This window comes from Ruditapes philippinarum, unplaced genomic scaffold (assembly GCF_026571515.1).
Source record: "Ruditapes philippinarum isolate M1 unplaced genomic scaffold, ASM2657151v2 ctg6556_1_1_1_1, whole genome shotgun sequence".
Lineage (NCBI taxonomy): Eukaryota > Metazoa > Mollusca > Bivalvia > Venerida > Veneridae > Ruditapes > Ruditapes philippinarum.
Genome location: NW_026854238.1, coordinates 18,215 through 44,897, shown reverse-complemented (window position 1 = coordinate 44,897; position 26,683 = coordinate 18,215). Strand labels below are relative to the sequence as shown.

The following is a 26,683-nucleotide window of genomic DNA, read 5'->3' as shown; positions in this document are numbered from 1 at the left end:
TTCTAAATTTTCAATAGTTTTAAAAGTGTTTTCCCAAAATCTGAAAAAAAGTACATGTATTATGAATTGACACGTATATAATTATAATTTCCCCAAATTCTGAAAAGCGTCTTTATTGAAAAAAGGGGTTGTGGGACAAAAACAAGAAAAACATTATTTTCCAGGAAAGTTCTGGGTACTCCTTTTTTAAATTTTGACCCCGGGTGTAAATGAAAGATGATTAGCCTAAAAAGGGAAGGCAAGGTTGTTTCTAAAACACATGATAAACCCAAAAAGCAAGGCCGGTACTCTATCACACTTGATTAGCTCCCCAAGAAAAAAAAACCCCGGCCACTCTTTTCACACAGTCTGACCAGGTTTTATAGTGGGTTTGGCTGTCTACATTGATTCCTCAAAATAGATATAAACAGTTCTAAAACAGAAGGGTGGGGCAAGTCAACTTTATGAAAGTAGCAGCGTATGGGTTTTTTAAATTTTTCCCAAGTAAATAAGTGTTCCTACTTTATGCTGGAAAATTTGCACTTAAAAGCAAAAATTATTTGTCGCATGTATGACAAATGTCTAAATGCTACTACAACAGAAAAAAAATTTGTGGAAAAATAGGATGTTGAATAACACTTGGCAAATGCCCTAATTTGTTACTACTTATTACTACTTCAAATGACCAATAGGACTTTTAAACAATTTCAATTGTTTTACCCTATACTGCGGCATTTGTTGTATTTATTTTTCCTTGCATTAGAAATATGGTGAGGGCATTCAAATATTAAGGGATTGCAAATACAAATTACTATATAGCTGAGCTATAAACAGTATAGAAAAAGATTTTTATCACACTGAAATGGGTTGGACCCGGGCTGGTCTGTCTCTATCAAATGCAAAGTTTATCTTTTTGGATTCAGCATTGGGTAAAGAGGGTTAAATTAAGATCCGTTTATGAATGCAGGCAGATTTTATGGGAATACTTTCAAATGTTTACGATAATAGCCATGAATTTTGAGCGACTTTGACATAATACTTGCAATATTTAATTTTTTGTTTTGGCTGTAAAATGAGTTTTGGTCAACTTCAAATCGCCACTATTACTCAAATTACCAACCCAATTACACAAACAATTGACCTCAAAAACGTACATGTATTTTTTTTAAACAGAAATATATATCTTGTTCATATTGCTCTTACTAATGTAATCACTTAATTTTACTGAAAATTTTTACGTTTAATACAAATTCATACATTTATTAAACTTTGTTAAAAATTTTACTCACTATAGCACTGAAAAACTTCCCTTCCTAATTTTTCACCCCCATTTTTTTACAATAAATTATTTTCTTATTATAACAGATAAAGAATTTCCAAATACATGTTATACCAATTGCATTATTCATGTATATTAGAAGATTAAATATACCAAAATTTTGAAAAAAAAAGTTTTTTTAAGGACCCGTTTTTAAACATTAAAACAATGCCCATCCCCTTTCTCAACAGCAATGTCAGAAACCATTATTTCCACTAAATTAGAAGTTATCTTACTCTATTGTGAATGTTTATACCTCTATGATCATTAAAGGGACTCCACTGAGGTTAAATGCTTTACATGGCAGGACTGAATTTTTTATTTTTCAATTTGTGTACAATTAGAATGAAGGTTAATGAATAAAAAATAACATGTGCGAAAAAATTCAGATCATTCACTTATTTCCCTTTTTTTTAAAAATTTCCCTTTTTAAATTTTTTTTTTTTGGGGGGAAAAGGGCACAAAAAAGAAAGGAACCCTTTTAAAAACTTTTTTTAAATTTATATAGATTAGACTAAAGAATTTTGGGGGAAAAACATTTTTCAAATTTTTAAATTTTTGTTTTTATATTTTTTATTTTTTCTTTTTGGCTATTTCTTTTTTGTTTGAGTTCCCCCAGTTAAATTTTATAAAAGAAATTTTTTCAATTTTTTTTTGTTTTAGGCTTTTTTGGGGCGGGCAGTGGAGTTTTTTTTAAAAGATTTTTGACATTTTTTAATTTTTACTATATGGATAAACAAACGGGCCCGAAATATTTAAAGGTGAATTTTGGGGTTTTTTTTAAAATAATTTAAACAAGCCCCGCCAAAAGGGGGTTTACACCCACTTTTTATTTAAATTTTCTTTGGGCCAACCCTATGTTGAATTTACACTTTTCCTTAAAACAAAAAATGTTCTAATAAAAATTTATTTCCTTAAATTGGGTTGGGAAATTTTTTAAAACCCTTTTCCCTTTTATAAATTTTTTAAGTTTCTGTAACCAATTCCCGGCCCTTTTTTTCTGCCTTTCCTTAAAAATTTTTTTTTAAATGGGGAATTTTTTGCTACAACTACATATTTTCCCTTTTAAATTAAAAAAATCGTTTCTTTTAAAAAAGAATTACTGTTTCTTTTAGTAAAAAAGTTTTTTTTTCTCTTTTATGAGGGCATGTTTAGCTAAAAGAATGAAGTTTTTAACAAACCTTTTTTCCCTTTAAAAGAATGATGTCGAATAACTTAAATGAGAGACCCTTTTTTTAAAGGGGCCTGTGTTAAATTTAAAATTTTCAAGACACATTTTCCAACGGTTTTTGGTACACACTTTTTTTAAATTTAGTGACTTTTTTTTTTTGCAAAAAGTTATTTTTCAAAGTTTTAAATGTTGAAATAAACTGGGTTTTAAAAAAAAGGGACGAATATTTGAGTTTTAAATATTAAAATGATTAATTCTTAAACCTTTAAAAAAGTTTTATATTTTTTATAAAAATTTGTATATAAATTTTTAAAAAAAGATTTATTTTAAAATTTTTTATTTTAGGCTTTTTATTTTTAAAAACAAAACAATTTTTTACAAAAAACTCAAAAAAATATATCAGTGGTGGAAATTTTCCTTTTAATATTGCAAATTTATCTTAATTTTAAACGTAAAAAGTTTAACCCCCTTAAATTTTAAAAGTTTTAAAAGGAGTTTAACATGTTTTCTTTGCCCTTAAAGGGGAAAAAAAAAATTTATCCTCTTCTGGGGTCCCAAATGTTTTTAATTTTTCCCTAGTCTAACAACTATTAATAATGTTTAACAAAAAGTTTTGTAAGATACTATTATTACAAGGTTCTCTTGAGTAAACAATTCAAAACTTATTGACGTCGTATTCAACTGAGTAGTCTTGTAAATATTAATAACTGATTGGAGTAACAGAATTTTGTATACATTTAGTAATTGTATATATTTTTTATAAACTTTCCGGACACATTATAGTTGGTATTATGTTCTTATAGCTTCCGTGATGGACAGTAAAACAGAAAAATTTGCATATAATTTTGTATTTATCATTGTAGAATATATACATATTACCTCATATTTACTGAGGAGTTACATATTATTGGAGAATTATATACTCATTAAAATCAGAACGCTACTCAAGTCTAAAACAACAGATAAAGTGTTTAGCCAGACGCGGAATTTAGTATATACAGAACCTGACAGTGTTGGTACAATCATTCTCAAAGCCTTACATTAAGAAAAGGGGGGCATAACTCTTTAAAAGTTTAAACTCAGAGTTATGTGCCCATTTTGATCGCTCATGTTAAATAATCAAAGAGAATATATTTGTGAAGTTTTTAACCTTTAATTTCCATCAGTTGTTTATAAACGAATACTCATTTGGCTCAAAAGTAACTTAACCAGAAGTGTTATTGCGCTCTGCAAGCATACATGTACTACCAATAAGGAACGCCATGGAGAGTACAATGAGCTCTTCATTTTCTTTGAATATGGGGTAAAATGAAAAAAAAACAAACTGAAACTATGGAGGAATGTTCATTTTAACTGAATGTATTCGGAGAAGTATGATAACAATAGAAGAGAGTGAAAAATAAAAACATGATGGACATTATTTGGTGTTTTAGTAATTAACAACATTAGCTCTAAAATGTAAACAGGACATTACTGGTGGAGGAATACCTCAGGTGTACCTACATGCATTATTTTGGGGTATGGCAAGCACCTGAACAGTAAAGGTCTGTAAGCTAGCTGGATTACACAAATAAAAAAAAATATCATCACATCACATTATATCAAAAGAGATTTCTTTTTAATTCTTAACTAGCATTCCTACTAATAATTTTCAGAGACAGAGTGTGATGATGGACAATCCTGGATTAAACTAAATAAAGTATAATCCTCTAAAAAATTAAAATGTCACAAATCATCTTTCAACACATCCAATAAAATGAGACCATAAGATTCGCATACAAACAACTAAAATGAACACATAAACATACACATCCATATAAACATCAATATTATAGTTACAGTAAGTTATCACATGTACTTAAAATATACCTCCTACATACTACACACTTTTGTTGTCTTTTATAAATGTATCAAGCATTTTTACAGAACGCCAATACTGTATGTAGGTATATAGACAACAATGAAAACAACAAATCCTTATTACAATGGCTTGAACTGTTTTAATAAACATTTAAATCTCTGTTTGACTACTACCTCTGTATACGTATGTGATGCCATTATTTGCTTATCAACCAAACAGATTGCACAGAAAAATATGAACTATGTGTCTAATGTATTACTTTACTTTTATTGTGGAAGTTTTTCATATTTTTTTACATTATGGATTCCCATTACACAATTTATCAATTAGTATTATCAAAGTAAAATGTATGCAAGCTAAATATGGTACTGAGTCAGAATTACATGATAAAACAAAATCAGGGATCTACTTTAAAACTTAAAGGAAAGCCACTTGAGATAAGAATGTCAAAAATAAATATTAAGAGCTTAAGAAGGCAGTCTGAAGGACAGCTAAATCCCCTTTCGCAGTGAACATGAATATGTACCTCTTAACATTTTACCAACCATGACCTTGATGTTGTGTCATGCATATCATAAGCACAGTCTCACGATGGTGATTTTTTGTGCCAAGTTATTTAAAATCTTCCATAAAGTCAAAAAGTTATGGAGAACATATAACCTTGACCTTGGGTGTAGCAACCTGGATGTTGAGCTCTTCAGATAGTGTCATGGTAGGGGTCATTTGTGCAAAGTAATTTTAAAACCTTTGAATTGTCATTAAGTTATATAGCTGACATGACATGAATAGATGTTTTTACATTGGACCTTTGAGTGTGACCCTGACCTTGATTTTGACTTGATTATTGTTCTCTGTCAATGGTGTCATAATGGTGATCATTTCTGCCAAGTTATTATAAAAACATTGCAGCGATTTAAAAGTAATAGACAGACACAAAATTTAGACTTTCTAACATTTGATCTGTGTGACCTTGACCTTGGGGGTAGCAATTCAATTATTGCGCTGTACACATCGTCTCATAATGGTGATCACTTGTGCCAAGCTATTTATAAAACAAGAGCTGTCACCCAAGTGACGAATGCCCCCAAAAAGGTTTCTTAAGCATGCAGGTATTATGAAAAGAAAAGAGAATAAAAGTAACTTATTGCTAAATATTGCTCTTTGTATAATTGTACCTGTAATCTCTAATTGTGATAGCATGAACCTTCAAAATATAAGTGTGACCTTGACTTTTGAAGAAGGGACGTGATTCCTGGACGCTACAAACTGTTGCAAGAGAAAGACATTTATGCCAAATTATTTCAAAATCCTTCAATGCATGACAAAGTTACAGTCTGGATATGATTGTTGTGTAAGTGGGGACACACGAACAGACGGACATGAGCCTTAGCCGCGACACATTGTTTTGATGTGGTAGACATTTGTGCCAAGTTATTTAAAAATCCTTTCATGCATGACAAAGTTACAGTCTGGACATTAATGTGTATCTTCAAACACTTCTCGAGAGAATGAGTACCTTCAAACTATAAGTGTGACCTTGACCTTGAAGGGAGGGACATGGGTCTTTGTCGTGACATGTCGTCTTGATGTGGTAGACATTTATGCCTAGTTATTTTAAAATCCTTCCATGCATGACAAAGTTACAGCTCGGACACGAATGTGTGTACCTATAAACTCTAACTGTGATAAAGTGAATTCAAAATGGTAGTGTGACCTTGACCTTTGAGGTAGGGACGTGATTATTGAACGCGACACATTGTTTTGATGTTGTAGACATTTATGCCAAGTTATTTTAAAACCCTTCTATGCATGACAAAGTTACAGCCCGGACACGAATGTGTGTACCTATAAACTCTAACTATGATAAAGTGAATTCAAAATGGTAGTGTGACCTTGACCTTTGAGGTAGGGTCGTGATTATTGGACGCGACACATTGTTTTGATGTTGTAGACATTTATGCCAAGTTATTTTAAAACCCTTCTATGCATGACAAAGTTACAGTCCGGACACGAATGTGTGTACCTATTTACTCTAATTGCGATAATGTGAAACTTCAAAATGATAGTGTGACCTTGACCTTTAAGGTAGGGACGTGGTACTTGGACGCGACACATCGTCTTGATGTGATAGACATTTGTGTTAAAGTTTTTCAAAATCCCTCAATGTATGACAAAGTTACAGTCTGGACACGAATGTGTGTACCTATAAACTCTAATTGTGATAATGTGAAACTTCAAAATGATAATGTGACCAAGACCTTTGAGGTAGGGACGTGGTACTTGGACGCGACACATCGTCTTGATGTGGTAGACATTTGTGTTAAGTTATTTCAAAATCCCTCAATGTTTGACAAAGTTAAAGTCTGGACACGAATGTGTGTACCTATAAACTCTAATTGTGATAATGTGAATCTTCAAAATGATAGTGTGACCATGACCTTTGAGGTAGGGACGTGGTACTTGGACGTGACACATCGTCTTGATGTGGTAGACATTTGTGCCAAGTTATTGTAAAATCCCTCAATGCATGACAAAATTACAGTCCGGACATGAATGAAGTGGGGACACACAGATGGACGGACAGACAGACAGTGCGATTATATTATGCTTCCCTTCGTGGGCATTAAAATTCAGAGGTTTAAAAGTTATGTAGAGGACACGAAATGTAGACATTTATACATTTGACCTTGAAGTGTGAACTTGACATTTGAGGTAGCAACCCAATTATTGCCCTTCATCATGTTATTATAATTGTGATCAATTGTGTCAAGTTAATTTTTTCCAAAAAAAAAAATCAGCAGTAAAAAAAGTTAAGGAGCGGACAAAATATAGACTTTATAACATTTGACCTGAAAATGTGACCTTGACCTTTTAGGAAGCGACTCAATTATTGCGCTCTGCTCGTTGTCTCATAATGGTGATCACTTGTGACGAGTTATTTCAAATTTAACATTTGACCTTTAAGTGTGACCTTGACCTTGGAGGAAGCAACCCAATTATTGCGGTCTGCACATTGTTTCATTATGGTGATCACTTGTGCCAAGTTATTTCAAAAACTTTTCAGCGGTTTAAAAGTTATGGAGCGGACACGAAATGTAGACTTTTTATAATGAAATGAAAACTTTTTAACATTTGACCTTTAAATGTGACCTTGACCTTGGGGGTAGCAACCCAATTTTTGCAGTCTGCACATCGTCTCATTATGTCAATCACTTGTGCCAAGTTATTTTAAAACAATTTCAGCGGTTTAAAAGTTATGGAGCGGACACGAAATGTAGACTTTTTATAATGAAATGAAGACTTTTTAACATTTGACCTTTAATTTTGACCTTGACCTTGGGGTAGCAACCCGATTTTTGTACTCTGCACATTGTCTCATTATGGTTATAACTTGTGCCAAGTTATTTTATAATTTTTTTTCAGCGGTTAAAAAGTTATGAAGTGGACACAAAAGTGTTACGGACGGACTGACAGACGGAGGCCATTCCTAGAATCCCCTTTTCGCTACGCGGAAGGGGATTAATAAATCTAATCTACACAGTCACAATCAAGGTTAAGTTGATGCAAAATTTGATAAAAAGAGAATATTTAAAGTGTGTAAGTTCATACTTAATTTATTGAACGAGTTGAATAAAGTTATATTACGCGAGCCTCTGGTGGGCATAATATTCTTAATTCAATATGTTCAATAATATCAGTAATGAACCTGCACCAATATAATATTCTATTTATCACATACCCAAAACACAGACTGTTTCAAGTGAAAAAGACGCATTTTTTTAATGACACATCTATTGTGTAATGCTAACATTAAGTGTCTGTTAACATTATGTTTGTATAACACAAAATGACGTCACATCAAAATATATGAATGGCCGTGCCATACCATTTTACAAGTCAAACAATCGGCACAGGTATGTGATAAAGCCTTAATTTTTTATAACTATGTTTGTATCTCTTTACTAACCAAGGTCTGTTCTGGTTTATTTTGATACACTATTTAAGCAATGAATGTGGTATATCAAAGCCTTTTGTTCTCTTAAAGGAAGTCCACTATGGTCAAAAAGCCTAAATTTGAATTTCTTACATAGATTAACTGGGGTACTTGAAACAGAAAGATATGCAGATAATAAGAAATATACTAAGCAATTAATTGAAGATTATATTTTTTCTGTCACGTAGAAAACCAAAATGGAGTCCCTTTATTCAAAAATGAAAAGTTACAATTCGAAATATCTTTAATAATTCAACACGAAATAACTTAACGCCATTAGGATACCTGTGAAGTAATCCAAAATCCATCATGTAAAGGATTTCTATTTTCACTTATTATTATCTGATACAACTAAACTGGAATTCTCAAGCAATAATGCTTGTTATTCTAATGAGTTGCACATGTATACATTGTTCATCACAACAGACAGCCTTGTTCCACTTATCCTGCCATATTCAGCATTATCTTTTGCTTAAAGCCAGGCCACAACAACACTGAATATTGCATCATCTAAGTTTTTTTCTTGAATTCCTATATAAAAATCACTTATTTTTTTCAAATTCTCAAGAATTTGTTCATATATGTTCACAATAATTGCTGTTGGCATATAGGCTGCTGGTATATATGTCCTTGAATTGGCTGGGAACCAAAGTCACTTGAAATGGATACCATATTTTGAGAATTCATTAGTCCCATTGCTTGTCCATATTGTGAATGTGACGGAACTACGTTCACATTATATGTAAGAATACTTTGATGGGGTGGAACTACATTTTGCTGTGGATGTGGTTGTTGGGGTTGTGATTGGACTGTGTAATAAACAGGCTGCTGACCTGGTAAATTTTGTGCACTGAAAATAAATAAAGGTTAAGTTAGTAACTACAATTCATTATATCAAAAGAGGATTTGTTTGCAATACATAAATGGCAAGTTTCTTGGAAGAACTATCAGCCTTCAACCTGCAATTCCTGCACATATTTCACAGGAACATATATTTGATCATATAGAGTTATCCTCAACTATGCTATTAATTCTTAGCCCCTCTATGTAAATTATATAATGTAACATACAGAAAGATGAGAAATATTCATAACTATTTGTATCAATCCTTTCTTTCCTTGTCAGCTTAGAAGGGTAACACGTGTTACCTTTGCTAAACCTTGCTAAAAATTTATTATCCGATGGACCATTTAAACTAGATTAAGACAACAAACATTGGCAAGACAACAAATTTGTAACTACATTTGATTCTGTATAATTAACTAGTTATAAGTTTTTACCTCTTGAAAATAACTTTACTTTTGTAACAGATAATAAATGTATCAGTTGAAAGTTCTGAGGCATACATACTTAAATCACATTAAAGTTTTCCTATTATAAGGCATAGTTACAGAAGTTTATGTATCAAAATAGTCAAATATGTATCACAAACAGAGAATAGAAGTTATAATAATGACTAATTATTACCTATTATTATAGTTTTGACTAGAGGCTGTTGTGTATGTCTGGTTAACCTCTGACCTTGAGACATTTGTCCCATCTGTGCTATCTGTCCAATCTGAACTTGTACAATTGGACCTTGGTCTTGGGTCATTTGTGGTATTTGGATCATGGCTGCTAATATATTATAAACTTTTACATACCTTTAATATTAGCTGTATATTTCACATGCAATACAAATATAATTACCCTACAAAACAAAAGCTGTCCGTTCAAATATTCTCAGCGCATGACAGTAAGAAGTGATCAAGCACTGTAAATATTAACTCTGAGTTATGAACTTTTAAAAACTGTATGATCTTGTTTTTTTCTTATATCTATAATGTTTTTTCTAACAAAAATCTCTGTTAATATATAGCTATATAGACTTTAAAAATAAAACTAAATATGAATAAAATCAGTAAAATTGTTTTACATGACCTAGTCAATGTGAATTACGTTAAAAAATAACATCACAACAAATCAAACTATTGATCAAAGATCCAACAACCAATCCATACTTGATCTTCTGACGTTCCTTTGTATATATACAATAAAGTAGGTATAAAACAATATTAACACCAACCTGTCGCATAGATCCAGGTGGCATCGTCACGCTTGAAGCAGGGTTATATCCCGACATAGACTGTTTGTAAGCATATGGCATCGGTGTTTCCTTTATTAAGTTATGGTACATCCGCAACGCTTCTAACACCTTGGTGTTAATTCCACATAACTCAGCATGTCTCCTGCAATTGCAAATTATTTAAAAAATTAAAGAAATAGAATAAAAGAATAGTTCTTAAATTGAAAGAACGTCTCCTCAAACAAGTGTTTAATGTTAAAGACTTCAAATCACTTGCCTCTCATCACTATTTGTTCAAATCCTGTCAAAGACTTTCACCTGAGGAAATTATCCAACAAGCACACAAAGGGTCAGTGATTCTGAAGCCTAAAATAATGCATGAAAGGGCATATGAGGTATTTCACCACCAGTAAAGCTAGAAAGTCCCCATTTAAGTTTAACATTGTTGCTGTAACTTGAAACACAGACAAACAGTATTGATCCTTGTACTTTAAATATATTTGATTTAACAGAACAAGTAAATTATTGTCCCAGTCAGTGCTAGGCAGGGATATTTGAATTCTGGATTTTCTTAAACTCATGGTTAATGGCTTAATGCCCTGTCATGCAGAAATTATAAGACGATTATTATAGTAAATTCCTCATGCAATGAGAGATTAACATTATTATATTTAGATGCCAAAACAAAACCATCAAACTGTCATGGCAGTACTGGTAAATATGCAAGATAAGATCCCTACTCATTTGCCCAACTATCATTTACTGCACTGCCCAAAGCATGGAAACACCAATGTTAGAATTGACTTGTTGTGTATTATATACAATATAAAGACATACTTATCAATCTTTTCCAGTTCTGCATCTATCAGTGGACCTATTGCTTTACATTGTTCTAGAAAACAAAAACAAAACAAAGTTAAAAGAGTATTTCCTTCATTCTGGATGGCACAAATCCAACTGAGCTGATAAAAACCAGAACATGTTCAACAATTTAAATAAGTTCCTTTAAATCTACGCAGAATTAATACTTGCATGAAAGGCCAATTATGCCTCAGAAATGCTATCAATCTTATTTCTCAAAAACTTTTATTTTTGGGTATCTTGTAACAGTTTCCACAAGAATACTCATAAGCTATAGTCATGAACTATGTTTGTTACTTTTTCTTTGTTGGCAATTGGTATAATTATAGTGAATCAGTATTTTTATGGCAGTATGGAAGTCAAAACTTTGTTTACATTTTGCTACCTTTACAACACATTAATACATGCTCAGAGCTACTTTCCTTAGTTATATAACATCTAACATGCTTTAAATCCATTATCAAAACATTATTAAACAAATATTTGACAGTTTCAATGAATTAAAAATGTATGAATTCTTGAGGCATAATGCGCCTTTAAAACACTATTGAAATTTTACTAATACTTAAAGATTCATCATTTATATTTCACTTCTTATTATTACTGAAGTATAATATTCTGATTGATTTTCGATCCCAGTTTTTGATTATAAGAGGGCATATTTCTAAGTTCATCAAAATTGTTAATATCATAACTTGTACATTTACATACATTTATTACTTTTCATAATCCATCTTTAAGTCCATCTTGAAAGAAAAATTGTCATTATTGCAGTATTATTATAATGCCTGTTTGTTTTGTTTTGTTTTAAGGGATATTAGGCTGAAAACAGGAAAGATGATTTTGGCTAAGCTCAGGTGTTACAAACTTATAGCAACACTAGAGGTCAAAACCCCCCATCTGCTGGAGCTAAGAGAATCCAGTAATTTGAACCAATTTTGTCACCTCTTATGATCACCCATGGATATACAGTTGGTGTAATTCTGATGTCTCAACCCTTAAAAGCAGCATCTCAGCCACAAGGGGAAAACTTGAGGTTCGTTTTTACCATTATGCATTGTCAAAATGACTGAGCTATGGTATCTCTATTTTAACCATTCTTACCTCATCAGTTATAAGCTGTTCTGGTGCCTCAGTCGTCTTTACTTGAACTTCTTCACTAAACTCTACCTTCTGTTTTGCTATACAAATATATAGAATAAATACATGTACTAAGATTAACATTTAAGCTAGAATATTATGACTTTGCTAACACCATAATATCTGGTGGTCTTCAACTCACACAAAAAATTGGTCAATATCATATTGGTCCTTTCATTTATTCTAGAGAAAATACTATTTTTGTATAATTTAAGATATAAGCTCTACATCCAGGATTATAAGTTTCCTCTGACACATACATGCATATATCAAAAAATCATCTTCCCTGACATGATCCTTAACCCATCACTTTATAAAGACATCTTTTCACGCCTTTCCTTCCTCCTGTTTTGAGGCCTCAAATTGTGAAAAAAATTGTTCATTTAGACTCCAAACACTTGTTTTCATTTGAAAAATGGTGTTAAAAAAGTGATCACGCCATCCCCTCTGCAAAACAATTTTGCACTTGTGAGAGGCTAAAAATGGCCTCGGTCAACCTTAACAGTCAACCTTAAGGTAACATGTAACCAACACCGAAAAGTCTTTGATATATCTCAATCCATTAAGAAGTAAATGCAGCACTTTGAAATCAGTTTTTGATGGAAAAATCAATGCAAAATAATGTTTTTTGGCAAATTTGAGATGTCCTCTCATTGCCATGGTAAAAGTAAATTTAAGACTCAGTATGCCATTACAAAGGCTATGGTCTAGTCAACATTTGTGTCAAGTTTGAACAGTATTGAAGTCTTTTTCATACTTTCATAGCAGTTTTAACTTGTAACAGGAGGTTTTTCAATGAAAACAGTCTTTCTTAACAAAGTGCTCATGAAGTAATGTGTTAACCACAGTTAATGGGCGAATAATTTACACTGACCCCCTGAACAAAATGGCCAAGACCACAGCCTTGCATGGCAACCTGTTAGCCCTGACCACCTGAATAAAAGAGCCACTCAGACCACAGCATCAAATGGCAAAGGCCTTGACTACCTGATCAGAGAGTTATCCTTTTATATACACGTATATTAAAAATACCATTTTTAAGGATGGTTGGTTGTCATTTACAATTTTTATGCCCCCACAAAGTGGGGAGCATATAGCGTTGAACTTGTCCGTACGTCTGTCCGTCCGTACGTCTGTCCGTCCGTAAGTCTATCCGTACGTTCCGAAATCTTGTGAACGCAACTCCTCTTAAACCGGATGGCAGATTTTGCTTAAACTTCCAGGGATGAACAACCTTAATGTGTAGATGGTAGTAAAGGAAGGAATTTTCGCTGCGACCAAATTTAACAGAATTATGGCCCTTTGTTGATTTTTTCACTATAAACCATATAGAAATTTTGTGAACGCAACTCCTCTTAAACCGGTGCACATCTGCACAGTGGGGGCATCCGTGTCCTTTGGACACAGTTCTAGTTATCTGAATATTTCAACCTTTCATTTTACTCAATAACATATAAAGAAAGTATTCGATTTAGTGTACAAAGAAATTTATTCATCATAACATTTTTATGCCCCTATATATTTATTATTTCCTTTTCTGTTTTGTTACAAGGCTTGTTTATGATGCTTTGTAATATAGAAATACAACATTTTACAATATACAGCATACTGAGACAAGCATGATATATAAACATTATACATACGTTCTTCTGGTTCCACTGACAGGTCTGCTGTAACGAAGTTAGCCAGGAACAAGCCCTCTCCTCTGAGTAAAACCTTTCCACCAGTTAGAGTCACTGAAATACCATATTTTTCAATAAATTTTGAAACAATAAATATAAACAGTCTTAAATCTTACAAAAATGATTTGTGCCATAGACACGTCAAGTTTGCAGTTTTGAACGGTACATCGATAATGATGGCAAGCAGAGTTATATTATCAAACAAAAGCTGTCGGAAGGGCAGCGTCCTTGACAATTCTCAGTGCTTAATAGTAAAACAAGAGCCTTTTAAATGAAAAAGTTCAAAAACAGCCATAATTCTGTCGAAATCAATGTTAGAGCTATCAACCTTGGATACAGACCTCCTATTATGCTCTCAAATAAATGTGTAAGGTTTTAACCTTACCAAAGTGTGACACAAGCCCCAACATGAGTGTTATAGCTTTCCTTACTCCATGAAAAGCGAAGCAAAAAATTAAACTCAAATCACAAACAGTTGAGTCACAGGTGTGATTACAGATGTGTGCAGGTTGGCCATTTTCTGTATCCATCATAAATACTGACCATTATTACCTCAAAATCCATCAGAGTTCATTTAATTACTAACTGAAAAGATCTAGGTAATGCAGAGATAGGCTCCTAAGAAGAAACAATCATGTTCTGTTAACCAGCATATGAATAGCTAGCTCACAATTGTCACACAGCTACAGTACTCCCTCAAGTACTATAATGTATTGAAATGACTGTAGTTAATGGTTTACAAATTTCTTATATCATTTTAATGCATCATGTTTATATGTTTAATAAGTAATTTCCTAATAAGATGACATTTATAAGTCTACCCTTTTAGTATAAATTCAGAGTCTTCCAACTGAACAGGCAGACTTCTATTTTATCAACAGACCTGTGTCTGCTTGTTCAGGTAAGAATTTTTATATATTTTCATTTCATTATGCAATGTTGTAGTATTAAAACTGTGTACTTATTTTAGCTATCAATCTTCTGATAAATTTATGTACTAACTGAAAATAACAAAATAATTGACTTATATAAATGTAAATTATGTTGTATTTACATTCAGTTGTGTTTGTTAATATACAGTCATTCTTACTATGCATGTTAAATTCACTTTCAATATGTATTTACAGTTAAATACTTTAATAGCTTGAAATCATGATTTTATCATAAAATGATCAAAATAAAAAGACTTCTATTTTATCAACAAACTTGTGTCTGCTTGTTCAGTGAAACCCAGTCCAAATACAAAGCTAATACAACACAAAGATCCCCTGTGAAACATTGGAAGAATAAAAAACCGTTAATAATTAGTTTATACAAAGTTTTAATAGACTGTGTTTGAATCTATAAGCTTATTAAAACACTCTCAAATCCGTTGCGAAAACCAACCCTTACTAAGCAATGAGGTGCAAAGTTTCTTGCTCACAGAAACAATGGCTAGCCCCTGACAAGATTTGAACCCAAGCTGACTAAGCAGTCGGCAATCCTTAGAACACTAGTCTTTGTTAATTGCCAAATATGACAAATATGATGTGAGGGACTTCTTTCCATCACATTATCATAATCTTTGGGAAAAAAACCTTTAAGTTTAATAGTACAATCAAACATAAAAAGATCAAACCACATGAAATATTGTCAATATTCACCTGTCATCAAGTACACTGATAAGTAGGTTAACTAATTATCCTCCACTGCCTCAAAGTCATACAATGCCCTCACCTGAAACATAATTTGTTAAAATATAGCTTAAAAAATTGTTAAGTATATACACATTTCTAGAATCCTTCCCTTCTTTCGAAAACCTGATTGTTTTAGCTTTTGCTATCTGAATGAAAAAAAATAGAAATTAATTCCTCCTATCGCCCTTAAATAGTTGAATGGCTTCCTGGAATGTAATCATTTGTCGTTATCAGCAGTTTTTAACTTATATCAGTGAGATATAATTGCTTTTTTTTCAAAGAGACCACTTTATAGCTTTTTGAAACGCTGACTTTAAAGCTTTCATTAACCATGGTTTTATTGTTTAGTACACCAAGATTTGTTTATCTTTTCAAACATTGAATCTTTCTTTGACCTTAATCTTTTAGTTTTTTAAGCCACAACTTCATAGTTTTTTTTACCGTTAATTCATAGTCTATTTAAGTGTTTTCAAACCTTGATTTTATATCTTTCTTTAAACATGATTTTATAGCTTTCTAAACAATGTTTTTATAGCTTTTTTAGCCTTGATTTGCCATGACCTTTATAACTTCTTAAGCTTTTTCAGCCTTGATAACTTTTTTAAGCCATGATTTTATAGCTTTTTGCAACCTTAATTGTACAGCCTTTGGTAATCATGATCTTTAAAATTTATAACTTTTTAAGGCATAATTTTATAGCTTGTCAACAATTTCTTTCTTACCTTTCTCACTTCCCTAACTCTTGGAGCTCCGCCTCCTGAAGCCCTTCCCATAGAAAACCCAGTAGGATACAGACTAGTTGTTTTCTGACTGGGACCTTTGTCTTCATCTTGTAGTAAAAGTGCAATTGCTTGAAACAGAAATAATCTAGAATCAATCAAAGTCAGTTAGCATTGTTTTTATATCTAATTGTTTTTTTTTTATATCTAATAATTATTGGAAAATTTCTAAACATTATTGTTTTCATTGTCTTATTTATAAGTAAAATTCTTTGTAATCATTTTTCAAGTTATTATTGTCCATATCAAATGTTTATCTACTGCATATCTCAAACTTGTAACTACTTAAAGCTAACCATGGAAACCATCTCAAGAAACTAAGGTAACCTACCTTTAGCTAGATCATCTTCCTCCTGTTGTGAGTGGGCTACATTTGGGTCTTTACTCATAACCACTGTCTTCTTAGGCTGTAAGTAATATAAAATTTATTTCAAGTTTTGGCCATTTTCTTGCATCTTTATGTAACTTAGCACACTTAAATAAACTCTAGCATTTTCTGTTGCATCCTTTATCAGATAACAAATTAAAATCAGACCTGAATAGCAATGGACATTATGAAACTCAATATGTTTTTGTAGAAACGAAAACAAGCTATGCTTACAAGAGACCAGAATTTTTTTCTGCCCCAGGTGTCCAGCAGAAGCTGTTCATTTTTACCTGCTACATATTTTTACTCATATCCTAATGCAAATTCTACTCATAAATTAACGCGGAAAAGAAGAACCCCTGATAAAGACCCCCCCCCCCCCACTGCGGAGACATGTAGTTTGGTAAAATACTTGCTTAAAAGCCCGAACACAGTAATCTGGACATATATTTATCACTGGCTATTTCAGCATCAAAATCAGCATACTGACACAGGCTGCCACACAGCAGTGCAGTGACAGACAAAAAGAAAACCTTGATTCATTTTTCCCCAGCTATTACTCTCCCTTCTCTAAGCTTGGGGGCAAGTGTTACAATTACTTGGTGCTTTACTTATTCAAAGTATCTTAATAAATATTTCTGGTAATTCCATCAACAATGACATAATAATATTTATCACAAACTCGTGCCGCTTTTGTGACTTCGTAAAAATGGTATTGCACAGCTGTGCATATATTTTGACATGACATCCATTGCGTTATACAAACATAGCGGAAAGCCACGCTTAGCCTAAGCGCCTCAGTGAAAAAGATTATTTTTGACTTTTAACAGTCTTTATTTTGGGTATGTGATAAATAGAATATCATACTTGTGTAGATTCTTTACGGAACTTGATCAATAAAATAATATCAAGCTCGCCAGAGGCTCGCCTAACATAATTATATTTAACTTGTTCAATAAATTCTGTATTGAGCCTAACTCATTCAATACCGTATATACACGTATACTGTTACACTTACAGTACTGTCTGGATCAGTAAATTCATGCTCTTCTTTCTTTAAACTGTCATAAAATGAGGGTATCAAACTGAAATATAAATGTTAACAACTTAATAAGTTTTGATTTTTCTGAAATTTTAATATTATGTTTGTTTTGGTTACCGTTAAGCTCAATTTAACACTAATCCTTTATTTTAGTATCCCTTAAGCAGCTAATGGATTGTTCTAAATTCAAAGCCTGACAAGTCCATTACAAAAATCGCCAAAGAAAGCAAGGTAAGAAGTTGAAAATGATAACAGTAAAATAACTTTTTACTTGATCTTTTATGTTATCATGATATTGACTCTTGTCCAGATAACATCAAATTAAGTTTCATTTATCATTCTGATAACAATATAGTAAACAGAGTAACAGAACTTTACCTCAAGGTAAACAACCATATAATTTTTCAACATACATTTCAAGATGTTATCTCATAGAAAGAAGGTTAACTGTAACAAAATTGACATATTGTCTATTGTCAATATTTGGCGGGTATTGAACTTATAAATCTTACTTTCAGTTTAGTCTGTAAAAACAATGATGCTATTAAGCAAGCCTTATCAACTTTTTATAGCTCATCCAAATGATGTCACTACCTTATACCTCACACAAAATAGACTAGAGCACAAGTATAAATCTCGGACAAAAAGATCGAGATGAAGCAAGTTCTAGTTACTTATGTAATTTATAAACAAGAGCCATGTCAACATGGCCATCCCCCGCCGAAAGTGTTTGCTTATTAGAAGAATGTATATGTAGTAGAGCAGAATAATTCAATTTTAAGAGGTCTTTTGGTAATGAAAACTGATGGCTGAAGTGAATACAGATTTGAAACCTATGTGAACACTGATGACTGAAAATAACAAAGGGCAATAACTGAAAAATAATGCAGGGTAGGTTATCATTCTTGTGTGCTGCACCCCTCCTCAGTAAAATCTATCCACCTATGAAGTTTCAAGTTGATACCTCAAATACTTTTTGAGATAAGCTCTGGAAAAAATGGAATGAAAAAGAACAAAGGGCAATAACTCAAAACTTATATAGCGAAGAGTTATCATTCTTGCGCAAAGCATTCCTCCTCAATAAGATTTATCCACCTATGACATTTCATGTTAACATCTCAAACACTTTTGAGATATGCTCCACTCAGGTGAAAAATTAAGTATGAAAAATAACAAAGGGCAATAACTCAAAAAATATGAAAGGTAGAGTTATCATTCTTGTGCACTGCACATTTCCTGAGTGAGATCTATGCACCTATGACGTTTCATGTTGATATCTCAAAGGCTTTTTGAGTTATGCTCTGGACAAAAATTAATTTTGAAAAATAACAAAGGGCAATAACTCAAAAATTATGCAGGTTACAGTTATCATTCTTGTGCACTGCACTCCTCCTCAATGAGGTCTATCCACCTATGAAGTTTCAAGTTGATACCTCAATTACTTTTTGAGATAAGCTCCGGACAAAATAGTATAAAAAGAACAAAGGGCAATAACTCAATAATTGTATAGCGAAGAGTTATCATTCTTGCGCAAAGCATTCCTCCTCAATAAGATCTATCCACCTATGACATTTCATGTTGATATCTCAAACACTTTTTTAGTTAGCTCCACTCAGGTGAAAAATTAAGTATGAAAAATAACAAAGGGCAATAACTAAAAAATTATGAAAGGTAGAGTTATCATTCTTGCGCACTGCACACCTCCTGAGTGAGATCTATGCACCTATGACGTTTCATGTTGATATCTCAAAGGCTTTTTGAGTTATACTCTGGACAAAAATTAATTTTGAAAAATAACAAAGGACAATAACTCAAAAATTATGCAGGTTACAGTTATCATTCTTGTGCACTGCACTCCTCCTCAATGAGGTCTATCCACCTATGAAGTTTCAAGTTGATACCTCAAATACTTTTTGAGATATGCTCCGGACAAAAATGTCGGAAGGACGGACGGACGGACGGACGGAGACTATTACTATATCCCCCGCCGCCTTTTCGGCGGGGGATAATAACTACATGGTGGCTAAAAGTACAAGATGTGAGGATATATGTGTGCCTGGTTGTGATCCAAGGAATTTAATTTAAAACCAATCACACCTGCATTGAGAGACCAACAATTGAACTAACACAGTAAATTATCCATATAGATGTATTACTCACTTTAAAGCAGGGTCTTCCTTAAATTCCTTTATTTCAGCCCATGATTTTATGATAAATTTTAATTTCTGTGCAACTCGTGGATGAGCCTGACTGGAAAAGAAAATTACAAGAAATTATAATATCAACATAAATAACATCATTTATTCATACTTTCCTTAACATAGTGGTGCTTTACCCACTAATCTAAAACAAACAAATTTCTTGTGAAGGTCAATTGCTGACCAACAATAATAGACTGAAATAAATTATTTTAAAACTTGTTGTGGCGTTAATATGTATTACTCTTACACCTCTGTTAATTACAGTTGTGACAATTCATATTTTTGTTTTAAAAATCGAAACCTTTTTTTTTATTCATTAAGTAAACACGTCATATATTTACTGTTTTTTAAACAATCATTGAAATCATAAAATATACTTTATAGATAACAAAAGTACAAACCTTTTGTCCAATTAATGTCCTGCATTCAGAGATAAAATCTCTGGAACATATTTCAAGATGAAAATCCCTTCCACAATTGTTTACACAGGCACTCAATAGCTGAAATGTAATGAAAACTTCCATTTTAACAGCTTAACAACAAAGCTAAAAGCCACTGCTGACAATGTCATGTGATTTTAACTCGGCTTGAACAAGAAGCAATTTGCCTTTGCCACCAGTTTAGAGCCGGACGAGCCTGCACATACACTGTAGTCAGACAAGACTCTATACTGTTACAGTTAGTAGGTCTATTTTCATAGCCTGAATAGTCAACTGTTCCGAATTCAAAGCAGTGTAAATACACAAATTCAGCAAGTTAAAGGATTTTCAATGAAATATCACTGAGGATTTAACCAAAGTTGCCTGCGTACACATGTAACCAACAATCAAAGTTTGTCATTGCATATTTTATTACATTAAAAAAAGTCTACACACATAACACGCATTTGTCACAAAATTATCATAATCATTTGATTGCTAAGCTAAGGTAAATCAGTTATTATGTTTGATATAGTATGAAATAACACCTGAAGCAATTCTTGCTTTCATTCTACAGTTTTCGTATTACATCTTTTTTAAATTGTACATGTATATCTAAATCTTTCATTCACCTTTCTTAGACCATGTAGACTAGAACGTTTTCATTAATCCCATTTTTAAGTGCTACACATACCAAATTTTAAATAAGTACTAATCAGTTAAAATTAATTTTTAGTACTTTAGACCGGCAATAATGTCACTTTGTTAACATTCAAGTTTTGCGAAAAATGCAAACAATATTTTGGCCTCACATGTCTATAATTTTAGTTGTAAGAGTTATGTAAGAGTCTATGAGTTTAACCTAGGTATCATTGTGTTCACTAAAAAGTCCAAATGGATGAAGGTAACATACAAATATCTTTGCTTACAAGTTAAATTTCTATCTAGCAATTAATGTTATATTTATAAATCTGATTTTCATACTGTAAAAAGATATTAAATATAACTTTACCAATTAGTTTTTGTCTTGACCTGGTCACATATATCCATAATCAGACCCCAGTCTTCCACTGTGTCCATCTCACTTGTCGCTTTATCTAAGGAAATAAAATCAAAGTACTAAAAAAACATAACATATGTTGTGAAAAGAACATAATTATATGCATTTTTCCAAAATAGAGGACGAGGTGTCATGAGGGATGAGGTTATATAACCCAAAGCACTAACCCAATAAATATGTCCGTGAGATTTCTGCGTGGCATGGTCATATAAGTAAGATGTTTGTTTGTTGACAAATACATATAATTATATATTCCTGATACAATTAAGGACGTGTGGGCCTTAACCTGTTGTGAAATATATTTACTATAACCAGCTGTGTTAGCTGGTCAAATCAATTGACTAGTTTAGTAATTAAAGGATTCATGGCTTATTGATTTGTACTGGTCGGTTGTAGAAACAGATTTGAGAAAGTGTCTATAAGCTTACAGCTTCCCACATCATCAAACTAAAATTAATTCTGTATAAAGTTACCAAGTATCTAGACATGTTTATTAGAACCATAGGGACCAAGTATAGTGTTTTGTTAAAATACAAGCAAAATGAGCATACCGCATACATATAATATGAAATATATAACTTATATAATATAATTATGCAAGGGGTTGAACATGCCAAATAAGTTGAATTTTACAAGTTCAAAAGAAGTCCAGATTTTATAGTCAACCCAAATAAGTTAAATTTCACAAGTTCAAAAGAAGTCCAGATTTTAAAGTCAACCCAAAGTTAAAATTAAAATCTCTATGTCAAAGTCAAGTTTAAATTCATCAAATAAAATAAATGACATAGCTCAAAGGCAAACTGTTTTAAACTTTACTAATAAACTAACACATGGATTATCTTGTATTTCAACGGACAAAATCGTGCATATTAGCCTCACTAGACATTTGACATGTAAATCTTGAAGAGTGCTTACTTAAAAAAAACTATTATCTATCCCTGCATATGATGCCTGTCATGAAAACTAGATTTCATTCTTTGAGTTGCTTTAACCGTTAATTGTAAAGGTCATTAATCTTACTGTCAACACTGAGATATTTTTACCACAATTTCATATGTAGCTTTACATATGTTTCTCCCTGACCTCCCACAAAACAAAAATTCCCAGGTTCGCTTGTTTGCAGACGATACTGCAATAAATATTGACATCTGCAAACCAATCAGTCCAAACCTCCAAAATGACCTTAATTGGTTAGAAAAGTGGGAGTTGGAGTGGGATATGGAATTAAACCTCTTCAAGTGTCAAGTTTTCCACGTCACAAAAAAGGAAACATTCTATCCTAACACAATACTACCTTCATAGAGTCCAATTAGAATCTTGTTACCTCATCACGCCATGGCCACCCTTTATGTTAAAGATTATTCACAGCATCTTCAGACTATTATAAATTCTCTTTCTTTCCTAGGACAGCATACCACTGGAACCACCTACCCCACGCAGTTGCCCTACTTCCCAGTAGGCTAACCCAGTGCAGTTCAGTACAGCCATAGCTTGCATTGAACATGTCTAACCCTAGTTTTCCAGCCTGAAATAGGGGGCTGAAAAGCTACCTTGGGTTGACGCTCAGACATGTCTTAAAAGCAAAGGTTGAATTCTCTACGGCAAGTCTCTGATGTTTATTTTCCGTAGCCATTACTGAAGTACATTTTTGTACTCTTCATTAAGAGACGAACGGGAGAAAGCACGTGTCATGTTTCTAAAATGAACATGAGGTTCTCGGGATCGTTTCATGAAATAAATCTTATTTACAAAGCTGGATCTACAAGGTGTAACTGTTTAGTTCCGATGCATGACGGAAAACTTTAAAACAAACATGAATAAAAAGTGTAATAGTTTGCATCTTACATGCGTATTTAAATTAAATGCCTTTTGTTTTCACTTAAGCTGCATTCAAATATAATACACCGATAAACACTTTCAGAACCACAGGTGGCAGTATCAGTGTTTGGACACCCCATCCCTATCTGCCCCTGGACCCCTACTACAACCCTTAAAAAATAATTCAACACTCTAAGGCTTACTATAAGGTACCAAATACAAAACCACCGATGAATTTATTTAAAAAAAAAAATTGTCCACTATCAAAATTATAGTTATATAAAGGTGAAAAGCCTACTATATGTTCATTTGCCAAACAATGTGGAACACAGGAAATCGTCGTTTCGGCGACTGAGGCGCATTCCGGCGGGATTTTGCTGCATCATTCATTAACACCAATAAAAAGAACTAGAATTCCACAGCTTATCTAATTCAAGTCCAACGAATATCACTATCATTCCGATTTTTTCTGTTTCACGGTATTTTTTTAATTGTCGTAGCCATTTTGCAGTCTGATACCTGGTTTGAAATATGCGATCTGATTGAACGAGCCAAATTGGACGTCCAATCAGATTGCGTATAACACACAGGTATCAGAATCCAAAATGGCAGCGACAAGTCAAAAATTACCGTGAAATAGAAAAAATCGATAGAATATTGATATTCGTTAGACTATAATTAAATAAGCTCCTTAACAAAGAAACTTAAAAAAAATAGTTGCCTCAAATGGGATTCGAACCCAAGACAATATTTTGTTCACGATAAACTTGTTGTTTAACATTGATGTAAATAATTTAGCGAAAATCGTTTCGCCAAAAAAGTCCAACATGTTTATATCTCACTACTCGACAGTCAGATTTATTTGTGTAATACGCTCTGATCGACATCGCTAAAAATAGCATTTTCATTGCTTAAAATCATATTCATCCGCGTAATTTGTGATTGTGCATTTATTGACAATTCTATAACCCAAAGCTACTTTTAAACTTTGAATGTGCTGTAATTTGTTGGATACTTGTAACAAAATAAAATATTTCTTTCGTTTTAAGCTGTTTTAAGAACTACTTGTTGTTAGGTTTGTCGTGAGCAGCTGTGTTAGAGATTGAATGTCAGCTTTGTATTTCCGGATCTTCGATCAGAAAATACAATAATCGTTCATTTTTATTTTACATTTTCCGTTTTAAAACTGCCATTCGGTATTTTTTATACACTGCTTACGTTTATTCTGGTTCCCTGACCTATTATGGTTCCCATATAACAAAAAAAATCATCGGTCATATACAGCTGAACATTGCTTTTGCAAGCTAAGCATGTGAATAAGGAAACTTACCAGATTTGGTGTCCAAAACGTTATCCATATAACATTGACGTAAAACATGATCAGAGACGGTTTCAATGTTGAATAACACAGATTATCTCTCTGATGAAGACAGCCATTTTAACATTGTTTATCATGAATAGAAGTGAATTCTGGCCGATTGAAATAAGTGCACGAAAATTCCGTGCGAATACAATTTACCTACACCTTTCACTGCTCACAGCTTTAAGGCCATGCAAATATTCTTTATAGTTTAATATATTCAACGTGAACATACATTTAATTTCAATTAGATCTATTTATAATTAAATGTGTTCATTAATTTATCTGTTTTAAACTTAAACGTCGTATAAGTCAGATACAGATACTCGTATTTTCTTCAAACGTGTCTTCTTACAGATGTAAAGAAGACAGTTCGCTAGGACAAACAACAATTTATCTTCGGCTTCGCCTCGGACAATTTGTTGTTTATCCTAGCAAACTGTCTTCTTACGTCTGTAAGAAGACACTTTTGAAAAAAACTCATACAGCTCGAATTCGCTATTCCTTTCATTATCTGTTTATATCAATATTGACAAATAGGGGTGTCGATAATTCTTAAAAGTGTACTATTTATCGCCTCAATCTTTAACCACCTAATCAATCACTCATTTTCCATGTGTGAAGCATAATGGTGAAGTGTTTGAGTGTTCGTTCTGTAAGTGAAGAGACCTTGATTCGCTGGTTCGAATCCTGAAAAAGGCATCTTTTTCTTTATTTATTTTTTTTTTTTTTGGTTTATAGTTGCTTTTTTTTACAACGAACTGGATATTAGTTCCCCGGAAAATTCATTCAAACAATGCTATTTGAGAACATTTAGTTATATACACATTCGCATTCAACAAAGTATAAGACAATACAGTCGTGATTAGGGTAATAGATGAGCAATGTTTGAACATATATAGTAAATACCAATGAGCCAAAATTGTTAAAAATGTGGCGAATGGAATTCAAAGTTTAAAACAGAATAAAATTGATTATGCAATAAACAGAGGATATTGAATGAGTGTTAGTTCAATACTGAATTTATTGCACGAGTTGAATAAAATTATATTATGCGAGCCTCTGGCGAGCATAATATTATTTTGTTAAACGAGTTCAATAAATTCAGTAATGAACTTATACGAATTTAATATTCTATTTATCACACACCCAAAATAAAGACCGTTTAAAGTGAAAAAGAGTCATTTTTCACTGACGCGCCAATAGTATAACGCTAACATTAGCGCGTCTTTACACTATGTTTGTATAACGCTAATGACGTCACGTCAAAATATATGCACGGCCATTTTATATACCATTTTTACGGAGTCGCAAAATCGGCATGGGTGTGTGATAAAATGCAAAACGTAATAATTGAAGAACTTGAACTACCCATTATATCTTGATGGTTCGACCATTTAATGTAAACGTTATCGTGTTCGAATTATACTGTATCCATTACATGTGATTTTGTTTACTGGCTGTAAAAATGGCTGTGTTAGATTGTGATTTGAGAGAGAAGCAAAGAGCTTTTTGCAATTCGTGGGTTATTGGGTAAATGCGGGTCCGAATTAAAAAAAGATCTAGATTTAGTTTATATATAACTGCCCTTCCAAATTCCGTTCAATTGCCATGTTGGTGGTAGAACTAATGTTAAGGATGATTCCAGACAGAAAACCGATGTCCAGGTTTTGCTAAATCCCGCTGATATTCCTGACCTGTCTCCTTGTGACTTATGGTAAAATCCACACATCAAATCTTGCCTTCGCCGGTTGAAAACCCGTAGTGCCGTCGGAAGCGCTCTCTACCAGTGTATAAACAGTTTACCAAAAGAACAGTTCAAAAATGTTTTTTTCGGAATGGATCCTGAGGCTGGAAAAAGTGTGTAGAGGTCCATGGTGAATATTTTGA

The 26,683-nt window shown here is 32.6% G+C and overlaps 1 pseudogene; it reads right to left on the bottom strand.

Moving 5' to 3' along the window:
• Window positions 1-8,664: 8,664 nt before the first annotated feature.
• On the bottom strand, window positions 8,665-24,898 carry LOC132739506 (signal transducing adapter molecule 2-like; annotated as a pseudogene).
• Between the last annotated feature and the right edge of the window lie 1,785 nt (window positions 24,899-26,683).